Below are 23,826 nucleotides of genomic sequence, written 5' to 3'. Positions count from 1 at the left end.
GGAACAGTTTGGTTGAGCATATACATTTGCTTCCACTGATGTTTGCTGCTCACATTCATAAGCATGTTTCCTTTGATCATTGATCCCACTGTATTGGTCATAATCACTTGCTTGTTGTTGATCAAAGCTAGAAGTGTACTGATAAGCATAACCATTTCTGTTACATCCATAAGAACTATTTTGCTGAAGAGATGGATGCTCATTAGCATAAGCATGTTGACCATAATAACCATTCTGCTGCCAAGGTTCAATGGAATGATACTCTGCATTATGATATGGTACATCATATTTATAAGCATTAACATGCTGTCCAGATGTACTTGCATACTGCTCATATTCATTTGCATATTGTTGCTGTTCATATTCATAAGATGCATGTGGATCATAGTGTGTACCATCAGCATATACATGTTGTCCATAAGCATAAGCATTTGATCCAAGTGTACCATCAGCATATAGATGCTGGCCATGAGCATAAGCATTTGATTCAGGTCCTGCTGTTTTTTCCATAAGAGCAATACACTGTTGAATCGAAACTACAAGTTTGTCAATATTAGCTTTTGTTTGAAGCTGATCTTGTCCAAGTTTGTCCATTTTAGCCTGTGTTTGAAGCCAACCTTGTCCAAGTTTGTCTATTTTAGCCTGTATTTGAAGCCAACGTTGTTCACTAGAGCTGGAGCTATTGTTCTTAGCTGCTGCCATTGCAGTCAAGTTGAAGAGATATGCTGTTCCTTGAAAAATAGAAGTCCAAATAAGGTGTATGATAGCTTGACTCGAAGGTTAGGATGTCTAGTATCAAGTAGAAATCCTAGTTTGAATTTAGGAGTAGCAATACCCCTCTCTGTTTAAGAATTTCCAGAACTGTCCACAATAAACTGCTAGTGAACTGCCAGTACCAAATAGACTCTAGCTCGAGAAATATGTGTCCAAATGAGACGTTTGATGGCTCCACTCGAAGCTTATGATAACTAGTATCACTTCCAATTGTTCCTTTGTCATTAGAATGATGCTACTAATTTCTGTAGTAACCTTTCCAAATCTGTCCCTGTTTGGACTGCACCCTGTTTTGACCCTCAGCACATAGTTCTCTGTGCTTCCCAACTATCTCAAGGGTCATACATTCTCATCTCCATAACTGTGAAAGCTGGATTAATTTTTTGGAAAGCAGGTCAGAGGAGTTTATGAGCCAGCTTTAGAAATTTTTGTTGTCAAGTACCAATGAACAAGGGCCTTTAGCTGTCAAGCTCCATGACATAAAGGAACAAGCATTTTCAGAAATTGCAAGTCAAGAAAGAAGTGACTCAAGTCTTTTGGGCTCTCTGAGGCTGATTACTTTGTTTGCATCGCTCAATATTTTTGAAGTCTCTAACTGGATCTTGAAGACTCTTGCTGTCATTGTAAAAGACAAGGAGAAATCTCTGACAAAGCAGATGAGAATTTTTCTTCAAGACAACTTTTTGGCTCTGTACTCAGAAGGAATTCCTGGCTGTGCCGATTGCATTTATGCTGTGAAAAATCTTCACGGTCTGACTAAGGATATCTTGGTAAAATTTGAAGACAACCTTCATATTTTGGACAGCCCCCAACCTTTAAAGCTTCTTCGAGGATACATCACGTTTATTGGTGATCTGTCCAGGAGTTTTGGTTTTGCTTGTGAAGCCTTTGTTAAGAGATTACGAGAGGCACAAAAAAAAACATGCTTCTGGATCCAAACATACTGGTCTTCATTGCGGAAGAAGAGAAAGGAATTTTGATTTTGATTACCTGCACAATTCGGACAGCGCACAATTCTGACAGCTGACTAAACTTTCAGTAGCAAATGTGGAGGAGGAAGCGTCCGACTGCTTCTTGTGAAGACAACACACAATTCGGATAGCTGACTATACTTTCAGTAGAGAATGTGGAGGAGGAAGCATCCGACTGCTTCTTGTGAAGCTTGAAACAGACTATAGACTGCTTCTTGTGAAGCTTGAAATAGACTGTACTTCCAATAGCGTCGCTTCTTACCTCTATGTCTAAAGTGCAACCATCCATGTGGCGAATATAATACTCCTAGATAGCATTGGGGTCATCTGAATCGATGGTGACATGAAAAACGACATACTACATGTCTGTGAGAGTGCAAATTGTATCAAATAGTAGTCTGGGACAATCTTTGCTGCGAATGCTGACTACCGAGTAGCCTTTCTCGAGGTAATTTTTGATTGAAAACTGAAGTTTGTTAGAGCAGCCTGATTGATAGGACAGGGCAAAGGCTTCATAGTCCTGATTGATAGGACAGGGCAAAGGCTTCATAGTCCTGATCTATAAGCACCAACTGAGGCACACAAAGCTTGGTCATGGGAGCTCTGGGTCACAGCTTCTTAGTTAGCAATACTGGCTCGGGTGGAGATGTCAGTCCGCTGGCTTTGGCCTCTCCTCCGAGTTCAGACGAAGGCCTCTCCTCCGAGTTCAAACGAAAGCCCTTCTCACTGGCTCTGGCCTCTCCTCCGAGTCATGACTATGAAACAACAACATCATCATCATCTTCTTCCGCATTTAACCCGCTCTCTCGGCCTCTTCTTCCCCGGCCGTGATCAAGCTAGTCCTGCTAGCATCAGCCATGGCTGGAAGCGCTCTGACCAGCTGCACCTGATCAACAACGACTTCTTCCCTGTGGAAGGCTTGAAGCAAGAAAAGCAGAAGGATACTGGATTGTAAGAAGTTGGGAATAGTTAAAATGTTGATAATATGCCATGTCACACTGACATTGGTATATAAGAAGATAAGTTGTAAATTTTCACATCTTTTGACAAATCAATACATTTACAATCTTTCTCTCCCTTCTTGCTCTAAGCTTCCATGGCTTCTTCATCTTTCCTGTCTTTCTCTCTCCAAATCTAGTCTTTCTCTCTCCTCGTCACTCTTATTCTCTCTCACTCTGCAGTCTTTCTCTCTCCTCTGCAGTCTTTCTCTCTCCCTGGTTCTCTCTCAGCATATAGAGCGAGAGAGCCCGATTTAGAGTATTATGAGAAGTATAAAAGGAGCCTTGATGATATTGTAAATAATTTTTTCTCATTTGATAAACCATCAAGAGTTGTTTAAGCATTAGCTATAGCATTAGCACATTAGCATAAATTTGAGGTCACTTTCTTACCTTTTAACATGTAGAGAGAAAGTGCACTCCACCAATAAGGAAAAGGCTTCCATGATATAAATATTTTTTCAAAAATTATTTTTATATTAAACCAATAATTTTTTTCTTTTGATATTGTTAGTTTTATTGAAACAAGTAGAGTAATTGTCACTTTCTAATAGTAAAGCAAAGTGCTATCATTCAATAGTAATATTTTGTTGTCATATTTCATATGTGTTTCTCTTATTGCGGGGAAAAAAGGTGGTCCTAGTTTGAAATATTTGAGTACTCAATACGCATTCCCTCTCTCTTGCCTCCAATCCATCGTTTAGAGTTTATGTATGTTTTCTCTACACTCAGTTGCACATTTCTAACCTCCATCCTCCCACTCCATGGAGGCATCTTCTCAATGCAAAAGACCTAGTGCTTCCATTGAGTCCATAGTCACTTTCAATACGCTTAATGACCATGACAAGTGGGCTCCCTTGACCACAATGAAGGGAAGTTGAATAACCATGCAGTGAAGAAAGCGGAAGAGATCTTTGATAGCCAATCTCTTTTTATCATGCTGAAAGGGTAGGATGTCAAGATCTAAAACGGGCCCGATATTGGCTCTAGGTCTCTAGCTGAGCTTCCTATGCTCAGTAAACCACCATGACAACCTCGTGGCTAGGAGCATTTAGAGGTCTACACTACTCTAAAGAAATAACATGTTTATATTGATTGCAGTCCAATGGTTTTTCCCATTCTCAACTCCAACAAAGGGAGTATCCAAACATACAGGTGATCAATACCTCGATTCACATACATCATGAGCTTCCTCTAGTAGAATGAAGTGACCCTTACAACTCTCCTACATCTTGAGGATTGGCCCATGGATGCGCAATCTTACACATAGAGCACGAATGTAATAGAGATAAACATAATGATCAAGGAGATTGTATATATTTCTCACTTGATTGAAATTTTCTGAAGATATCAAACTACCCTATAACAAAGGAAAATCTTACACTCTCAACGTTGGTCATCACCTAAAGATACAATTGACATGCATCCAAGAATTTATCTTTTGATACCATATTTGAATTGCATATACAAACTCTATGGCACTCCATGCTCAAACAACTTAACTGAAAATTGGCCAACATGAAGTGCCCAAAAAATCTTTTCATGATTTTTTTTCTAATCACCTTGCACAACATTGCTAAGAAATAGCACCGAGCTAATCACTAGTGAATTTCTTAAAAATTATATAGATTGTATCCTATATGCTAAGATATACAAAGAAATTAGTAACTTTATCAAATATCCTTCCATTTAAGTTTCACATCCCCTACCATTTAAATTTAGATTGATTGGGTAAATATAGGGAGATTTATTGACAATTTTTCATAGAAATAATCCCTGAAACACACACTTTAACATATAAAAAAAGTCAACTAAGGCAAAACCTCATTCTTCACCTTCATTATACATTCACAAATATTCTTCTAATTTTTTATAATTTTTTACGTGTAAAAATATTTTTAAATTTTTTATTTTCATTGACTATTTTTCATAAATTTTCTTATTTATTTTAACATAAATTATTGACTTTTTTGATTTTTTTGATTTGTATGACTTATGAGAAGTGTGATCCATTAGCTTATTCAATTTTATGCCATGCAAACATCATTCGAGTTTCAAATCCCAAAAACAACCCTATTTTCCATTAAATCATGTCTTTCAAGTTTTGTGGTTTTATTGTTTTTAATATACGGAATGGAAAATGAATCATTTTTTGATATTATAGACATCAACAAACATATTTCAATTATTTGCAATCATTTTCTCATCATAGACATTAACGATTCATTGTAAAAATTAAATAAATACAATCACTTATACTAAAAAATTCACATGAGTATATCTCATAATGCGAGAAAATAGAGCCATTGATGCGATTTTTCAACACACTGATGCTTCCAAATCACATTATGCTCCTGGACCATCGTCTATCACGAATTCATCAAATCAACACACACACACACACACACACATTCTCTCTCTCTCTCTCTCTCTCTCTCTCTCTCTCTCTCTCTCTCTCTCTCTCTCTCTCTCTCTCTCTCTCGACCATCATCTATCATCACGAATTCATCAAATCAACACACACACACACACACACACACTCTCTCTCTCTCTCTCTCTCTCTCTCTCTCTCATAAATAGTCATATGAACAAGGAATAAAGAGAAGAGAGAAACGTGAGAGAGAAATATAGATTTTTTATCTTGTTGAATAGTACATCATTTTGTGCAAGAATTGGAGTGATGGAGAGCAAAGAAATGGTAGATCTGATGCTAGGAAGGGAATAATGATAGCTTGAAATAATCAAAATTTTAGGGAAAAAAGGAGGCACCGAAAAAAGCCCAATGGCATTTCATTTCTTCTTGTTTAGCTCTTTTAAAATCAAGATTTGACACTATCCCAACAAATAACTAGTTCCATTTTGGATTTTTACACTTGTGCAAAGTGGTTCCAGCTCGGTTGGAGGGGTAAACGATCTTAGAATTTTGATCTGACTAGACAAGCAAGGACTCCTATAGCCTCGTTTATAAAAAGTCACATATTTTTCATTTTACTATTTTTTTTCAATATTTTATACTCGCACATCCTTACCATTGGTAGATTCAAACCATCATTTCTTGCCAGCAAAAACAAGCATCTCCCTTTAATGGGCTTGATATCTTGGACCACCCCATGAAAAATATTATTTCCTTGAGGAGAGTACAATGTTTCTAGAGAGGTATATTCATCAAGTCGGTATCTCATAGGTTAGCTGAAGTATCATTGATAGTTCATCATGTACAAGCTGGCAACCTATACTTGCAATTTTCATAGCTTTTGATCGATATTTATATTTATATTTATTTTCTTAGTTGTACTTAGTTGAGATGACATAGTCTAATGTACTCATTGTGGAACGATGGAGTAGGAGTAAGAGCACAAGTGAAAGTAATAGCTATGGAGATTCAAGCAAGAGAAAGCAAGATGGTATGTAGGAACTCCAATGGTCACAATGTGTAACTTGCCTTCCCTTGTTCTTTTGTAAGAACACAAGTGAAAGCAATAGCTATGGAGATTCAAGCAAGAGAAAGCAAGATGATATGTAGGAACTCCAATGGTCACAATGTGTAACTTGCCTTCCCTTGTTCTTTTTTAATAGAAAGAATAAAAAGTAAAGTGATAGTACTATGAGTAGTCACCACCTACAATGTATAGATGTGTAGGTACTAAGTAGAAGTAAATATAGGCTGCTAGGCGTAGGTGGCCTTTAATCCCCAATAACCTCCCACTTAAATATGAATGTGCTTAAGTATGGAGAAAACAACAAAAAAGTGACAAAGTACAATATGTACATAGAAGTACAATAGGATGAGGAAAAGATGTTATCTCATCCTACACCCATTATCTTTTTGAAAAAGGTATAACATTCCACTAGGAGACTTTCAATGAGAAGATTTGTAGGATTGTCATATGTGGAGATCTTGACAAGCTATATTCCCGGGGAGGTTAGTCATAAATATATGTATCACATTGTTATGCGAGCGGTGACTGAGAGCAAGCCTCACTCACAACCTGATAGCAAGACATTAAGGAGTGCTAGTGATAATAATTGACTTTGTCAGATACACAAGATAACAAAAAAATTTAAATGTTCAACAAAACACCCCAAGCCACATACAAAACCAAACAATACACAATGCCTCTTGTAGCTCAAAAATGACAAAAAAAACTTAATTTCGGGTACAACGTCACACAAACCCAGCACACAGTTCTAAAACACCAACACTTCACACAAAGTTCAAAAAAAGTTTCAGAGACAAATCCAACACCATGAAAATCTCATACCTTGATAACTTGAGCCGACACTCACCACTTCAATGTCCAAGTTCTAAAGGATTCTTATAAAAATGAATAGCCTTTTAAGCTAACGTTCTACTTTTTCAAGAAGGTGATCAACATCATCATGTCTGCGTCACGAATACCGCCATCTTTGCTGTCTTCTATGGCCGTTTTGCCTACATGTTTCTCCTCTCCATCATCTGATCATTCCCATCAGCAAAATTGTTGTCCTGTCTCGTCTTCCTCCATTTTCTGCTTCTTCTGCTGTGCCGGCCGCTCCTTGAGCTTCTGGGCCTGCACTTCCTTGAAGAATCTCTTTACTTCTCGAGATTTGTGGCACTCTTTAGCTTCTTCTATCTACGTTTGCTGATGGAGCAACATGTTCTTGACTGTAAGCATGTGTGTATCACTCTTGATCATCTCTACATGGTAGTCGGGAGGCCGCAAATAGGGAATCCCGGGGTTCTGCAGTTTCATGTAAGCCTTACGGGTGCCTTCAAGGGCTTGCGTGTAGACGGCCATCTCTCTGGGTGGCCGGGCCGATGTTAACATTGATGTCACCCGGCCAACTGATCTCTTTGAGCTTTTCATGGAGGATGACAGAGCTGTAAACCGCATTGGAGCGAGATTCTTGCACAGGAATTTCATCAAGCTCCTCTCCACTCTCGATTTCAGGATCACAGTCTGTTAAGAAACAGGCACACGCATACACAGATTAACACACAGAGGCGCAGAAGGTGGAATGAGATATATTTGATCGATTTCCAGAGAGGGGGTTAAGTACACATGATTGGGCAGTTTCTGGATCATTTATCGATATCATGTGAAAGTCACACGATTACAGATGTCATGTGAAAGTCACACGATTCTAATTTTGGGCTTGCAATTTATTGACTTGCCACACACCCCCCTAAATTGCTAAGGCCAATTATACAGGATCTAATCCGAGTTGTCCAGATGCTTCGCTTTTGCCAGTGGTTTAGTGAGGAAATCTGCCCATTGATGTTATGTGCGGACATGAGCTAGCTGAATACTTCCTTCTTGGATCAGCTCCCTTATGAACTGTAGCTTCATTGCAATGTGCTTGGTCTTCTCTGAGTGCTTCAGATTCTTTGCAATGGTAATGGCCGACATGTTATCGCAATTGAGAAGAAGTGGTTGATCCATGAAAAGGGAAGTTTCCATCAGTAAATGCTTCAGCCAAATACCTTCCTTGAGTGCGAGTGTCATGGAAACATACTCCGCTTCTGTTGACGACAAAGTCACTCGATCTTGCTTCTTACTCTGCCATGCAACTGCGGCTCCGGAGAGAAGGAAAACATAACCTGAGGTAGATTGTAAAGTAACTTGATCACCCCCCAATCTGCATCAGAGTAACCTACCAAGAAAGGTGAAGGTAGAGGGGTAGCAGCATGATAGGAAATACCAAAAGACTTGGTGTGTTTCAGGTAGCGCAAAAGGCGCTTGAGGTTTTGAATGTGAGGAGCTCCGGGGTGCTGCATGAATCGGGAGAGGAGGTTGGCAGCAAAACAGATGTCAGGGCGGGTGCAAGTGACGAGATAACGGACATCGCCGAGGATGTTGGAGTAAGGAAAGATCTGCTGGTGCTGCTGAGAGGGATCTGATGGCTGAAGTTTAAGATTGGTCGGCAAGGGGGTCTCCATCCCTTTGCATTCTGCCATATTGAACTTTTTGAGAAGGGACAGGATGTATGCCTCTTGCGAGAGTGTGATGGTGCCACCAGCTTGATGCACTTGAATGCCAAGGCAATAATGGAGAGCACCCATGTCAGTCATGGAAAAAGAAGAATGGAGCTCAGCCTTGGCTGCATCAAGAGCTGTGTGAGAATTGCACAGAAGCAAAATGTCATCCACATAAATGGCAAGCAGAAGGAAAATGCTTTAGTGTGACGACTGTAGACATTCGGATCTGACTGAAGGCGTAGATACCCGAGATTATCCATGCATTGGTGAAAGCGCCTGTACCATTGAAGGGATGATTGCTTCAGCCCGTATAGGGATTTGAGAAGTTGGCAGACATGGTGAGGATGCTGAACAGAGATGTAACCAGGGGGCTGCTGCATGTATATTAATTCTTCCAGATCACCATTCAGAAATGCTGTACGTACATCCATTTGATGGAGCAAGAAGCCAAACTGGGCAGAAATTGCAATGAGTACCCGAAAGGTGGTAATCCGGAGAACAGGAGAGAAGGTTTCACTGTAATCCAGGCCAGGTACTTGAGAGAATCCTCGTGCCACTTGGCGAGCTTTGTGGCGTGAGACACTACCATCGGCGTGGTACTTTTTGCGCAGGAGCCATTTACAAGTGACCAATTTTCTATTTGGCGGGGCAGGTACCAATCGCCAGGTGTGGTTGTCAATCAGGGATTGATATTCAGAATCAAGTGCTTCTCTCCACTTTGATGCCTCAGGTCCAGCCAGAGCATCATCCATGGTAATGGCATCAATCGGTTCAGTAGATAATGGCAAAGCGCCGAGATCATCTGCTGGGGCTTGAGAGGTGGCATAGAGAACTTGGAGATTGAAGACAGTAGCAACCAGAGGGCTGCTAAGACTTTCCACAGCAGCAGTGATGTGAGTTGGTTCAACTGAAGAATCCAGCAAAAGGGATAAGTTGCTGCTTTCATAAATCTCCTTGAGAGAGCGAACCTTAGGAGACATGGCTAAGCGGGCTCTGCGAGGAGGAACCAGCAAGGAAGGTTGGTGCATCGGCTCCACAGGTACATGAGATGGTAAGTTATGGCTGTCCGGTACTGTGGAGGTAGGTGGAGTTGATGAAGCTTGGGGAATTTCATGTTGCTCTGCTGGAGATGGATGAGAAGGCAGATCAGGCAGTGAAGTGGAGTTTGGGAGTGGATTCAGGTTTGGTATTTTGTAGAGGGCAGGTGTGGGGGACGCGCCACGCGAATACAGAGGATTTGGAGATTGAGGGAAAAGATAAGAGCGGGTGCGACCTCCCAAGGACCAAGGAGGCGCTGGTCGAGGAAGTGGGGTTCCAATCAGGTTTGGAGAATTGGGGGCTGATGGCAACTGAGCGACTGGGTGCTGCACTGGTGGGGTTGGAATGAGGGGTACATCAGGCTCTTCCCATTCGACCTGAGTTGGGGGAGGGAGTTCAGGATGAGAGTTAGGAGGCGGTGGCACAGATGGTTCAAAGGGAGGAGCTGGTTGTGGGCTGAGCAACGAAGACTCATCGAAATAGACAGAGTGAGAAAAATGAAATTTGCGCTGATGGGCATCATACAACCGGTAGGCCTTCATCCCAAAGCGGTCACCATAGCCAACAAAGATCATCCGCTCACCTGTGGCATCAAGTTTTTGTCGCAAGGAAACAGCCTTGACAGGATAAGCAACACAACGGAAGATGCAAAGGTGTTGCAGGTTTGGAGCTCGTCCAAACCAATGAAAGTGTGGAGTGTATTTTGGATTAACTGAATGTGGAATCTGATTTTGAAGGTAACAAGCAGTGGCGACTGCTTCTTCCCAATAAGGTTTGGAGAGGCCGATGGTGAGCAACATGGCACGTGCTGATTGGACCAGCGTCCGGTTCTTTCTTTCAGAGACACCATTCTGTTGAGGGGAGTAGGGTATTGTAAACTGTTGCTGGATTCCTTCGCTTTGACAAAAAACCTGAAAGTTGTTGGACTTGTATTCTCCTCCATTATCGGAGCGGAGAGCTTGAACCGGGAGGTCATGCGAGCGCATAGCCAGAGTGCAATAATCCTGAAAGCATTCCAGGACCTGAGACTTGAGTTTGAGAAAATACACGGTCGTGTATCTGCAAAAATCATCAATAAAAGTTAGAAAATAGAGAGAGCCTGTAAGGGATTTGGTTTCCATCGGGCCACACAAGTCACTGTGGACCAGCTGATTCAACTGTGTTGAGCGGTTTTGAGACCGAGGGAAGGGTTTGTGGGTAGATTTGCCAAGGAGGCAGCCTTCACAGAGATCAATTGGTGAGAGGTTTGCAGGTAGGCCTCGGCAAAGGTGGTTATTTGCCATCTGATGGAGAGTTGGTGAGTTGATATGTCCAAGACGGTAATGCCACAGCAAGGTTGAGGTAGCTTTGGTGAGATTCAGGGATAGAGTTGAAGTTGAGGCGATGACTGAATGGTGGCCTTGTTGGGAGAGAAAGATGGGGTATAGCTTGTGCTTTTGTTGAAGCTTGATTAATTCGAACTAACCAGTGGGAAGCTTGAAATGAATCACACAATGGTCGTGAAAGAACTCGATAGATGAACCTGTTGAGGTGGCAGCCGTAACTGACAGGATGTTGCGACTGAGTCCTGGGATGTGATAGACATCCGTGATTGTTGCGACAGTGCCGCTCGGCAAAGAGACATGGATATAGCCGAGCCCGACCGCACTGAGACTCCGATTGTCACCAAGGTAGACCTGCACACTCTTGGAGAAAGATTTGTAGCCACGAAGCAAATGGCAATGGGGAGTCATATGGTGGGTGGCACCAGTGTCAAGGAGCCACTCTGAAGTAAAATTGTGAGCAGACATTGTTGTGTCACAATTGCTAACAACAGAATTGAAGAGCTGTAATGTTTCAATACCATATTGACCAAGGTTGGGGTCCTTCACTTGTTGTAAGTGTGCGCGGGGACGACGATCAGTTCGCTGCTGATCACGCCATTTGGTGCGGCAATCGCGTTCGACATGACCATGGCGTTTGCAATATCCACATATTGGATTGGCTGGGATGTTGTTTCTTGGCTGTGTTCTGGGAGGGCCGCTGGACCGTTGAAAGGACCTCCGCTTGAAGCCTCCTGAAGAGCGCTGGAGGTATTGAGCAGCAGGTATGATTGTGGTTTGTGTAGAGGAGGATCCGCTCTGCATGGTGTCTTCTTGGAGAATTCGAGCAATGAGCATCTCAACAGTGAGACCGACCACCGATGCTTGGGTGGTGATGAAAGGCCGCCAAGATGATGGGAGTGCAGCCAGGAGCAGCATGGATTGGAGGCTCGCGTCCAATTGCAGGCCAGACAAGAGGGCGTTATCTAGAAGAGTTCGCCATTCATCAACGAATTGAAGAGTGTTTTGCTGCTCTGAGAGAGTGGTGGTCAATAGCTTTTTGAGTGCCATGACGCGGGTGATAAGGTCCTCATGGTGATAATTGGAACGCAGAAATGTCCAGATTTCAGCAGAGGTCTGGCAACGCTTGACCATTTGAACTTGGCGATCACCCAAGTGAAGCATGAGTTCTGTTTGGGCCTGCAGGTCTTTGGTCGTCCAATCGGCTAGATTGGGATCATTCGCAGCAGGTTGGGCTGTGGAACCATCCACAATGTCCCATAGAGATGCTCGCTTGAGCAAAAGGGTGACACGAGTGGCCCAGGTGAGGTAATTGGTGCCCGTGAGCTTATCAAGATGATAGCTCCACACTGTGGAAGGGATGAGAGAAAGTGGTGCTTGCTGTGCCATGTTGTTGTCCGGATCAACAAACAGGCACTAGCAGAGGCGACGCACAGGAAGATAAGGGTGGTGGGTGGGCGTGTGCTACAGTGATACCATGTTAAGAAACAGGCACACGCATACACAGATTAACACACAGAGGCGCAGAAGATGGAATGAGATATATTTGATCGATTTCCAGAGAGGGGGTTAAGTACACATGATTGGGCAGTTTCTGGATCAGTTATCGATATCATGTGAAAGTCACACGATTACAGATGTCATGTGAAAGTCACACGATTCTAATTTTGGGCTTGCAATTTATTGACTCGCCACACAGTCTCCAGATTAATGTGGTGTTCTGAAGAATCAGTTGGCGCTCATTCTAGCAGTGACACACCTTCAAGTTTTTACTGCAACTATAATATACCGTACATGTAGTCAAGCTCTTTGACTTCAGGATCCTTCCCCTTTGCTTAGCAAAGCTCCTCTTCTTCTTCTTCTCAACTAGATTATTGATCACACCTGAGATGATGCCTCTTCTCCATGTGTCTCAAAACATGGTGCATTCACTCTGTCGTTTTATTGTCATTCATGGTCATAAAGTTAAGCCGATTTACTATCATCGCCATCTTGAAGGTCCCCATCTACTCCTTAGCTCTGCAATATAAAGACAATATCTTGCTCGAGCTATGTCCTCCAATTGACCTTAGGAGCCCGAATCACATAAGCTAACTTCAAGCACAACTGAACTTTCTCATCTCTCTGTGTTTTCTTGCTTCCCAACACTGCCACCTAGACCACTAAAAGAAGCAGGCACACGTCATATCCTCCACCAAATCATTTCCTCATAGTCTCCCCCCCCCCCAAGTTTTCAATAACAAATACTTCCTTTATATCTACCGAGCTTTGTTCATGCGATGTGTCCTAACAAGAAAATATGCTTTGAAATAGAACTTTGTGCCCAATCACTCATGATTCGAGATTTATGCAATGTCGCACGCATGATATGCAACCAATCAATCAATGCTTCCACAAAAATAATGTATGCACTGAAGAATTGTGCCTAGCCTATCTACATGTGCCAATGTGTCATGCAAAATGCAAACAAAGTTCATTATTTATTTAAAATCCTTATCCTCACCTGTCAACGCTTATCAAGAAAAAATTATCAAAACTTTGCTCCACCCACCCAAAAGCTCACTATTGCTCAAGAAAAATGATGGTCCTCAATATGTCGACTAAGAAAACAACCCATTTTACAATCAACGGCATCCTTCACGACCCTCACACTCATCCAACCACCTTACCTACCCAACCATAGGTTCTTAATTTAGTGTGATGAACATCCCAACTCTCGTGTGTCCAAGAATCAATGCGTGCTCAATGATAGGTGCTCTCTCAAGTGCGTGTGCATCTAAGATTTATTGCATCTAGCTGCACGGGGTCTCATGTCATGCTAGTGCTCAATGATAGTGCAAATCGTGCTTCAACCCAACCCATGGTATGGAAGTATTTGAAAAGATCAAGAGATGACCCTTGAGTGCAGTGCATCAACAAGTGCAATGCGAAGTGCTTGTGAATCCATCTCCCTCTGATGTGCAAGAGTCTTGGCAATAGAACTATACCTATTCCACAATGTTCGACAGCCCCAGTAACAATCTCTAGATCCAACCTATCCAAAAAAATACCAAACTTGACCAAGCCTATCAAGTTTCCACACTCAAAAAGTCAAACAGAATGACAAAAATCAATCCTAAGTTTAAAAAACACAAGAAATTCAATTATGAAAGGACAAAGCAAACAATCATACAAACAACCAAGCTAACAAAAATCAAACCTAACAGTAGTTTAACTAGGGGTTTTGCATTTTCGCAAAAACGCTTAGCATATTTAGCCCTCCCCCTAGTCAGCAAACATTCACGTGCAGCATTTTCTTTGATAAAATGATGCATAATTTATGAGCCATTCAAAAATTGAATCCCACTCTCATCTTTGAGTTCTTCAAACTCATAAACCAAAAGAATCCATGACTCATCATTTTCAAACAACTCCTCAATGAACATAGAAAATTCATCCACAAATTCCTCTTTAAAATCCTCAAATTTTCAAATCCAAAGTTCTCAAAAGAACTCACACTGTAAACACAAAACTTCACATCACCCACAATAATCCTCAGACCCCTCCCATCCTCCCATAAAGAAACCATGACAAAGCTAGGGTTTTGAAACAAGGTTCGAACCCTTTCTATGTTGCAAAATCCATTTCATCCACAAAGATTGCAAACATCTCACAAAAACTAAAAAAACATCTCTCAACACCACAGAATATCCAAAGACACCATTATCCACAATAAATTGAAACTCTTCAAAATAAGAAATGTCTCTAAAACATTCATCCAAACAATAAAACTTCATGATATCATCAACTCCACAACGGTCAAGCTTTTTCATATCATTCTCACAAACAATCTCAAGAGACTTTCCACAAGAATCACATATAGAAACCTTAAGCAACACATTAAGGTCATTATCCTCATCCAAACACCCAATTGCCCAATCCTCTTCAACTGCAACCTCACAAGTTTTTTTTAATTCTTTACCCTTAGTGTTAGATCTCTCTTCCCTCAACTTTTCAATCCTATCCAAAGCCTTTCTCAAATTTCCTCTCACATCCTCATCAATGTCACTCTCAGGGTCCTCAAAGCCCCAATCAGAATCATCACAACCATGACAAATACTATGAAGGAATTCACCAACTAACTTGACTCTTCCTTCATCATGGCATGCAATTATGTCCACCTCATATTACTCCCATGGCCCATCACACCCTACAAGAAAAGGCTACTATGCCATTCTTCTTTGACATAAATGTTGAAATCGATTGAATATCTATGATAGGCATCGCATGTAGGCCTTACTGTGACCTACTTATCATACTTAGCCCTTGACAGATATTGTAGATCGTAACTTTGGTATGCACACACATTCATTCTATTTGAAATCATACCTACAATTACGTAGCTCCTTAAAACAATGTATGCTTGGCATGGGATATCTCTAGCATGTGCTGAAGCTGGTTTGTATGGGTAATGTACTATCTATCATCTTATACTTTTTTTTCAAAAAGACACATACACAGTACCTAGGGGCCACTCTAGTCAGTAAACTTGTCACCCTGGGGATAGCACAACACACTAATCTCTCATAAACTGGGTCTTCAACTATGGGAAAATGTTTCAAGTTTCCTTAGAACTCGACCCATCTCCTAGATACACTATACAAATACTCACATAATAGAATAGATAGTCACACCTTCAAGGAGAGTACTATGATTGGGTATATAGCATGCATGAAAAGAACCATTGATATTAGTGGCCCACACTTCTTCCTATTTCCTATAACTTCATCCACCTCTAGTAACCACCATTTTCCTCTTCACTACACATTGCATCCCTCCCAAGTATAGTGTCACAAAAACTTAGCCCTCTAGGATCTCGTCATCAAGATTGACCTAGCACTTCTTGCACCAATCACATCATGCTTCTTTGGCATAAGTGCCATGGGACTTGCGTTCCACTAGAAGTGGGAAAAAAGTAAATGATTTTGAAGACACAAAGACATGAAGAAAGAGAAAATCATGGAAGAAATAAAAAAATTTAAATTATTATAATTTATTTTGTAAACAAGATCCAGGCTCTCTCCCATGTAAATTGTAATTAAAATTGGTAGCACTTAGAATAGAAATATAGATAGACTAAGTGCATGCAAGGGGAAAAGACTACTCTTTGGTCCAAAAGATGGGCAAGATGCCCAAGGATGATGGGAAAATCCTAACCCACTTTTTTATATAGAAGGATAAAAAAACAATGGAAAAGGCTAGTATTCTTGTGTGTTCTAACTTTTGGTTCTTTCTTTCTTGGTTTTGCATTGTGTGAGAGGTGAATTTGATATTAAGAGAGTGATAGTGAGGGTGAGGGACGAAGAGGGTGAAGCCTTCATCTCTTCTCATGCTCTCTCATATCTTACTATGCTCTCTTTTAGCATGAGGAATGCCATAGAGAGTTTGAGAATCTAGGAGGTGCATCTTGGATTGTGGAGTATACTATGAGTATCAGTTATCATTGAGGGCATACTTTGTGCATTCACTACAAACAGATCATGTATTCATGTGCAAGAGGCTAAGTGAGAGGTAGTTATTGACAAATGGTTAAAGCTCTTGATATAATAAGAATGTGTCCAAGTATCCTTTCTCATTAATCACATGTTTCCTAACACTAGGGACCACCACCCTACATAAAAAGATATCACCTTTGTGCACCCCACCCACCTCATTCCATTATTCTTCAAAATTGTAATCAAGAAAGTCCTCACTTATATCCTTAAAAATGAATATGGAGGGATATTGATGTATATTATTGGATTAGAAGATATAAGTAAAAACATGAATTGGCACAAACATGAAAGATCCACTAATCTTCAAGCTCTCCCAAATTTCAGGGAGCTAGGAATGTCACTTACAATCTTCAATTTTAATATATGAAGCATCCACTTATTTGGAATGAGTCATTCTAAAGGATCGAGAGATGGAAAAGGAAGTAATTCAAGAGAACCATACATATTAATTTATGTAGGCATTATATACATAAACTTATAGAAGAAAGTCTTGTGATCCAGAAGATATTGCGATGACTTTCCGATCATCATTGTCTCACTCACATCCATATGTAAAGTTTTGTATGTCTCATACAAGCTTCTTGAAGGCTGATTCTCAACAACAAGATTCAAAGGTAAAATGTATGATAGGAGAGAATAAGTAAAAACCTCAATATCATATGAAAATTTAAGAACATAAAGTCAATGACTTACAATTCAAGGGTCTTAAGAGGTAGTTTTAAGTCCTTCATATGATACACATGTTAAATTGATGCAACAAGACCACCATTTCTAGCCTTCCAAAACCTAAGCACTCTACTCTTTTAATGATTTTTTAGTACACCACATTGAAGAATTCACTGAGGCCCTATTACTAAAGGCTACATGTAGATTCATGAATATTCCTTGTTGAATAATGCTTCTTTCCATTTACCATGCTTATTCTTTGTATTGTGTATATAGATAGTAGATATAGAGTCATGGGGTCACCTTTGTTGACATGTAGATACCATTGGAATGGATTTAACAAGAATACTACTTAGAAGGAGAGAATATCAAGTAAGAATACTTTATAATGGTGATAAATATGGAGATGGAAAAAAGAGAGAAGCTAGATACCATGTGGCTATGGTTGGGAGAAGCTAGGGGGGTTGTCTGGGGATGGATATGTGGGTATAAAAAGATGACAAGATTTGTGGAATGGAGGCAGGAGAATGACCACGGAAGAAATAGATAAGTTGGATGTTATGTGTCTATGGTTGGAAGAAACTGGGAGTAGTAAGGCTATGGCTACATGAGTAAGAAGATTTGTAGAATAAAGATAAGAGAATGACCAAATAAGAAGCATTTCTTGCAAAAAGACACAAAAAAACACTTTTTAAAACTATAAACGACATAAGAAGATGTTTTGGAAGAAAAGAATATCCTTTTTGGAGGTAAAGAGAGGATTTTAAAATTTTGGGTTACCTTTTTGGACACCCAATAGGATCTACCTAACATGTAGTGGGAAAAGTAGGGGGGAGTAAAGGAGATGAAGAGGGATAAGCTTATAAGTGGTAAGGATAAGGGAAAAAAGATAGTGGATAAAATATGCGTACTATCCCTTCTTCCATTGATTCACCTCAAATCTCTTATCATTAGGAGAGTTATTAAATCTTAAGCTAAAGGGCAATTTTATACTCCATTCCCTCAATGTAAGCATCAGTTGACTGCCCCTTACACCCCACCCCAAAATGGTATTGTAAAGAATATGAATAGGAATATTGAGAAAAGTATCGATAGTGTGCTTAGTCAAGAAAGCTTACCATAGTATTTTTGGATGGAGATAGTTACTAATGTCATTCATTTAATTAAAAAATCCCCATGTACTACTCTTAGTGGTCAAATTATAGAGAAAATATGATTTGGTAAACCTCCTTTATATGCACACTTGTGAGTCTTTGGTGGATGTGAGATTTCTACCATATTCCCAAAGACAAATGTAATCAATTGGATTCAAAGTCCATCTAGTGCATATTTCTTAGATGCAGTAATGCACGTGAGGTGGGCATCGCCTTTAGGATTCACAAGCTCAAAATGTTATCCACAACTATGATGTTGTATTCCATGAGAAAAATATGTATATAATACCTAAGAATATATTTGAGATAGGTTGAGTGATGTTTTAGGAGAAGCCTCATGTTACAATATGACTAGCCCCATGTAGGCAATCTGCAAATGTAGTGGCCTAGGATCTGCTTGTTGTGCAAAATCATGAAGCTACATAAAGAGGACAACAACCTAAGGGAGTTCACTTATAAATATTTAAGCATATTACATGGGTTTAAAAGAAAGGATATTTTAAATACTCTTTACCCACATTTTTAACACATAGAAGGATGCCATATGAAGGGTTTGTTGACAAATTGAATAGAAATAGGATGTATCTTATTTCAAGAAAAATCACAAATAAGAGTAGTTTTAAATCGGCTTTGAATACACATAATATAGAGGGCTTATATATACTGAACCCCTCGAGGGACAAGTAATACATGTCCACAACCAACTTTGAGATGTTTTACTAAAGCCTTATATCCTCCTGATCATTTTGAGACCTCTATGCATTATTCATGGCAAGAAATTTTGGCGAGTCCCTCACTTATCAGAATACTACGGTGAGAGATTTTGATGAGTCCCTTACTTATCAAAATACTATGAATAAAGATAATACCCACTCTTTGGAGAGTGCCATGTAGTCTGATTTTGACTCACTACAAAAAAATCATATATGGGATTTGGGATTCTTTCCAAATAGTAAACATGCATTGCCATATAAGTGGATATATAAGTTAAAGAGTAGCCTTGGTCACCCTAAGCTAGTATACAAGGTACCTTTGATTTCCAAGGGTTTTAAATAGAACAAGAGAATTGACTTTGGTGAGATATTCTCCCATGTGGCCAAGATGATAACCCTTTGCTTGATATTGGCTTTGCTTGCACCAAATGAATATGAACTTGCACTAGATGGATAGTAATATGTATTTCTTGCATGAGGACCTGCATGAAGATATTCATATGTAGTAGTGTAAGCACTTTGAGAAAAAGGAAAGGGAACACCTAGTCATGTGCAAGTTGAGGAAGAGTCTTTATGGACTTAAGTAAGCATCTAGGGAATGGTATCACAATTTTGATGCCTTTATGCACTCATTAGGTTATTCCCAAAATGACATGGATATGTATCTTTATATAAAGAAGGTCCATGGTAGTAGCCTTATCATTTTGATACTATAGGTTGATGACATGTTGATTCCTAGGAGTGCTCATGATGATATAGATACCTTGAAGACTTAGCTTAAGAAGATCTTTGAGATAAAAGATATGGGGTATGCCTCTCACATACTTGGTATGCACATTATATAAAATTGGTCTAAAGGGCTCCTCTACTTATCATAAATGGAGTATATTCATAAAGTCCTTGAGCAGTTCCATATGTAGGATGGTAAGACTATTGGCTCTACCCATTATCCTTTCATGTGAAGGTCAATCATGTATATTGTCCCCAATTAGATAATAAGAAGGTTGAGATAGCCAAGATTCCATTTGCATTTGGTAGTGGGCAGCTTGATATATGCCATGATAACCACTCAACCTCACATAACATTTATAATGGGAGTTGTGGCTCATTAATTGTGATGCCTAGCAAGCAACATTGGGATCCCATGAAGAATATCACATGGTATCTTAAATATACTAAAGATATGTGTAGTTTCTATGGTTTTTAGGATACTGGAGTCATGGGCTACATAGACTCTAATTATAGACATGCAAACACTAAAAAGTCCACCTCTAGCTATGTCTTCACTTTTGTTGGGGCTGTTGTTTCTTGGATATCTAGGGTGCAGAAATGTATGGTATTGTTTACGCTCGAGCCTTATTATAGCCACCACTATGGATTACAAGGAGGCCTTATGGTTAGGATGTCTCCTGACCTTGGTATGACTATGACTATTATATTGTGTTTAAAATCTATGTGTGCCATTCCTTTGATATGTAATCCAATCTATCATGCAAAAAACCAAACACATTGAGGTACATTATCACTTCATCAGAGAGCTGATTGAGGATAAGAAAATATAGCCTTCAAGAATCCACTATATGTATATCCTCTATATCATGTGCATTCAATGCCTATTTATAAATATCCTTATCTATGGATTTTTCCTTGATAAAATATAACCATTTTCTATTTAATCTGTAAGTAACCCCTTTATATGGGACACTTTTGCATGTAAAAAATGTGTAAAAATGGTATTTCAAAATCCCTTATATTGAATCCACATTGTCAAGCGTTTTTGCAAACATGCAAAACCCCTAGTTAAAAAATGGTTAGGTTTGATTTTTGTTAGCTTGTTTATTCATGTGATTGTTTGCTTTGTCCTTTCGTAATTGAATTTCCTTTGTTTTCTAAACTTAGGATTTATTTTTGTCATTCTGTTCAATTTTTTTGAGTGTGGAAACTTGATAGGCTTGGTCAAGTTTGGTATTTTTTGGATAGGCTAGAGCTAGAGATTGCCAATGGGGTTGCCAAACATTGTGGAATAGGTATAGTTCTATTGCCAAGCCTCTTGCAGATCAAAGTGATATGGGTTCACAAGCACTTCACGTTACACTTGTTGACACACTGCTCTCGGGGGTCATCTCTTGATCTTTTCAAATACTTCCATACCATGGGTTGGGTTGAAGCACGATTTACACTATTGTGGAGCACTAGCACGACATGAGGCCCATTGTAGCTAGATGCAGTAAATCTTAGATGCATGTGCATTTGAGAGAGCACTTATCATTGAGCACACATTGTTTCTTGCACACTTGAGAGTTGGATGTTCATCACACTGAGTTAGGAACCTATGGTTGAGTAGGTAATGTGGTTGATTGAGTGTGAGGGTCGTAAAGGATGCAGTTAGTTGTGAGATGGGTTGTTTTCTTGGTCAATATCTTGAGGACCGTCACTTTTCTTGAGCAATAGTGAGATTTTGAAAAGGTGGAGCCAAGTTTGGTAATTTTTTCTTATGAGCATTGAGAGTTGAGGATAAGGATCTTAAATTCATAAGGAACTTTGTTTGCATTTTGCATGACACACTAGCACATATAGATAGGCTAGGCACAATTCTTCAGTGCATACATTATTTTTGTGGAAGCATTGATTGATTGGTTGCATATCATGGGTGCAACATTGCATAAATCTCGAATCATGAATGATTGGGCACAAAGTTCTATTTCAAAGCATATTTTCTTGTTAGGGCACATTGCATGAACAAAGCTAGGTACATATAAAGAAAGTATCTGTCATTGAAGACTTGGGGGGGTTGGAAGACTACAAGGAAATGATTTGGGAGAGGATATGATGTGTGGTTGTTTCTTTCAGTGGTTTAGGTGGCAAAGTTGGGAAGCAAGAAAGCACTGAGAGATGGGTCGGTTCTATTAGTCTTGATGTGTTTGAAGTTAGCTTATGTGATTGGGCTCCTAAAGTCAATTGTAGGACATAGCTTGAGCAAGATATTGTCTTTATGTTGCAGAGCTAAGGAGTAGATGGGGATCTTCAAGAAGGTGATGATAGTAATCAGCTTAACTTTATCACCGTGTATGACAATGAAACGATAGAGAGAATGCACCATGTTTCGAGGGACGTAGTCTCAAGTGTGATCAATAATCTGGTTGAGAAGAAGAAGACGATGAGCTTTGCTAAGCTAAGGGGAAGGATCCTGAAGTCGAAGAGCTTGACTACATGTACAGTATATTATAGTTGCAGTAAAAATTTGAAGGTGTGTCATTGCCAGAAGGAGCGCCAACTAATTTAGAAGACCACATTAATCTGGAGATTGTCCTAAAATGGAGAGTGGAGAGGAGCTTGATGGAATTCTTGTGCACGAATCTCACTCCAATGCCGTTTACAACTCCATCGTCCTCCATGAAAATCTCAAGGAGATCAACTGGCCCGGTGACATCAATGTTAACGATGACCCAACTAGAGAGATGTCCTTCTACATGCAAGCCCTCGAAGGCACCCGTAAGGCTTACATGAAATTGGAGAACCCCGGGATTCCCTATTTGTGGCCTCCCGACTACTATGCAAAGATGGTCAAGAGCGATACACACATGCTTAAGGTCAAGAACAGGTTGCTCCATCAGCAAAAGCAGATAGAAGAAGATGAAGAGCATTGCAAATCCCGAGAATCAGCGCCAATGAGATTCTTCAAGGAAGTGCAGCCCTAGAAACTCAAGGAGCGGGCATAGCAGAAGAAGTAAATAATTGAGTCGATCGGTGAAGAAAATGGGAAAAGATGAGACAGGACAACAATTTTGCTGATGGGAATGATCAATTTCCTGAGTCAGATGTTGAAGAGGAGAAACATGTAGGCAAAACGGCCATAGAAGACATGCAAAGATGGCAGTATTCGTGACGCAGACATGACGATGTTCACCACCTTTTTGAAAAAGTAGAACGTTAGCTTAAAAGGCTATTCATTTTTATGAAAAGATTTTAAGGCTTTCCACGTAGAATTGAGCCTTAAGGATTTTATTTTGAACATTTCCATGTTTTGCCTTGAGAGAGAGCCAGGCTTAAAAAGCCATAGGCTTATTGAAAAACCAAAAGCATACCAAACCTATGAGTGACTTGAAAAACTATATAAGGAAGGCACAAGTGGTGCTCTTAGTTGGCACTACCCCAAGAAAACTTCTTGTGTCTTGAGAGGAGAGTGGAGAGTTGCATACGAGAGTGTGCTCTTGACGTGCTCTTTTGTATAGTTGGAGAATTTGGACATTGAAGTACCAAGTGTTGACTCAAGGTTATGAAAAGGTATGACATTTTCATGCTATTGGATTTGTCTTCGAAGTTTGTCACTTGAACTTTGTGCGAAGTGTTGGTGTTTTTCGAAATTCATGTTGGGCTCGTGTGATGTTCTGCATAGAATTAAGTTGTTTTGTCGTTTTTGAGCTACGAGAGGCATTATGTGTTGTTTGGTTTCGTGTGTGGCTTTTGGTGTTTTGTCGAGTATTTAAACTTTTTTGTTGTGTTTTGCATCTGATAAAGTCAATTATTATCACTGCTACTCTTAATGTCTCGTTATCGAGTTGTCAATGAGGCTTGCTCTCGATCACCGCTCGTGTAATATCTCATTTTTTGTGCCCTCGCTAATGAGTGGTGAAAAAAGTTGACTTTGTGTGTGATTTTGTGGCTTGAATTATTATTGTGATTGTTTTTTTATGACT

The 23,826-nt window shown here is 40.0% G+C and overlaps 1 pseudogene; it reads left to right on the top strand.

The window, feature by feature from the left end:
- The first annotated feature begins 22,443 nt into the window (after nucleotides 1-22,443).
- Nucleotides 22,444-22,827, top strand: LOC148029326 (putative rRNA-processing protein EBP2 homolog pseudogene; annotated as a pseudogene).
- The last annotated feature ends 999 nt before the right edge of the window (nucleotides 22,828-23,826 follow it).

Source organism: Lygodium microphyllum, chromosome 11 (genome assembly GCF_053477565.2).
Source record: "Lygodium microphyllum isolate KBCC chromosome 11, Lygodium_microphyllum_v1.1.10, whole genome shotgun sequence".
NCBI classification, from domain to species: Eukaryota; Viridiplantae; Streptophyta; class Polypodiopsida; order Schizaeales; family Lygodiaceae; genus Lygodium; species Lygodium microphyllum.
This window is presented reverse-complemented; position numbering and strand designations above follow the sequence as displayed.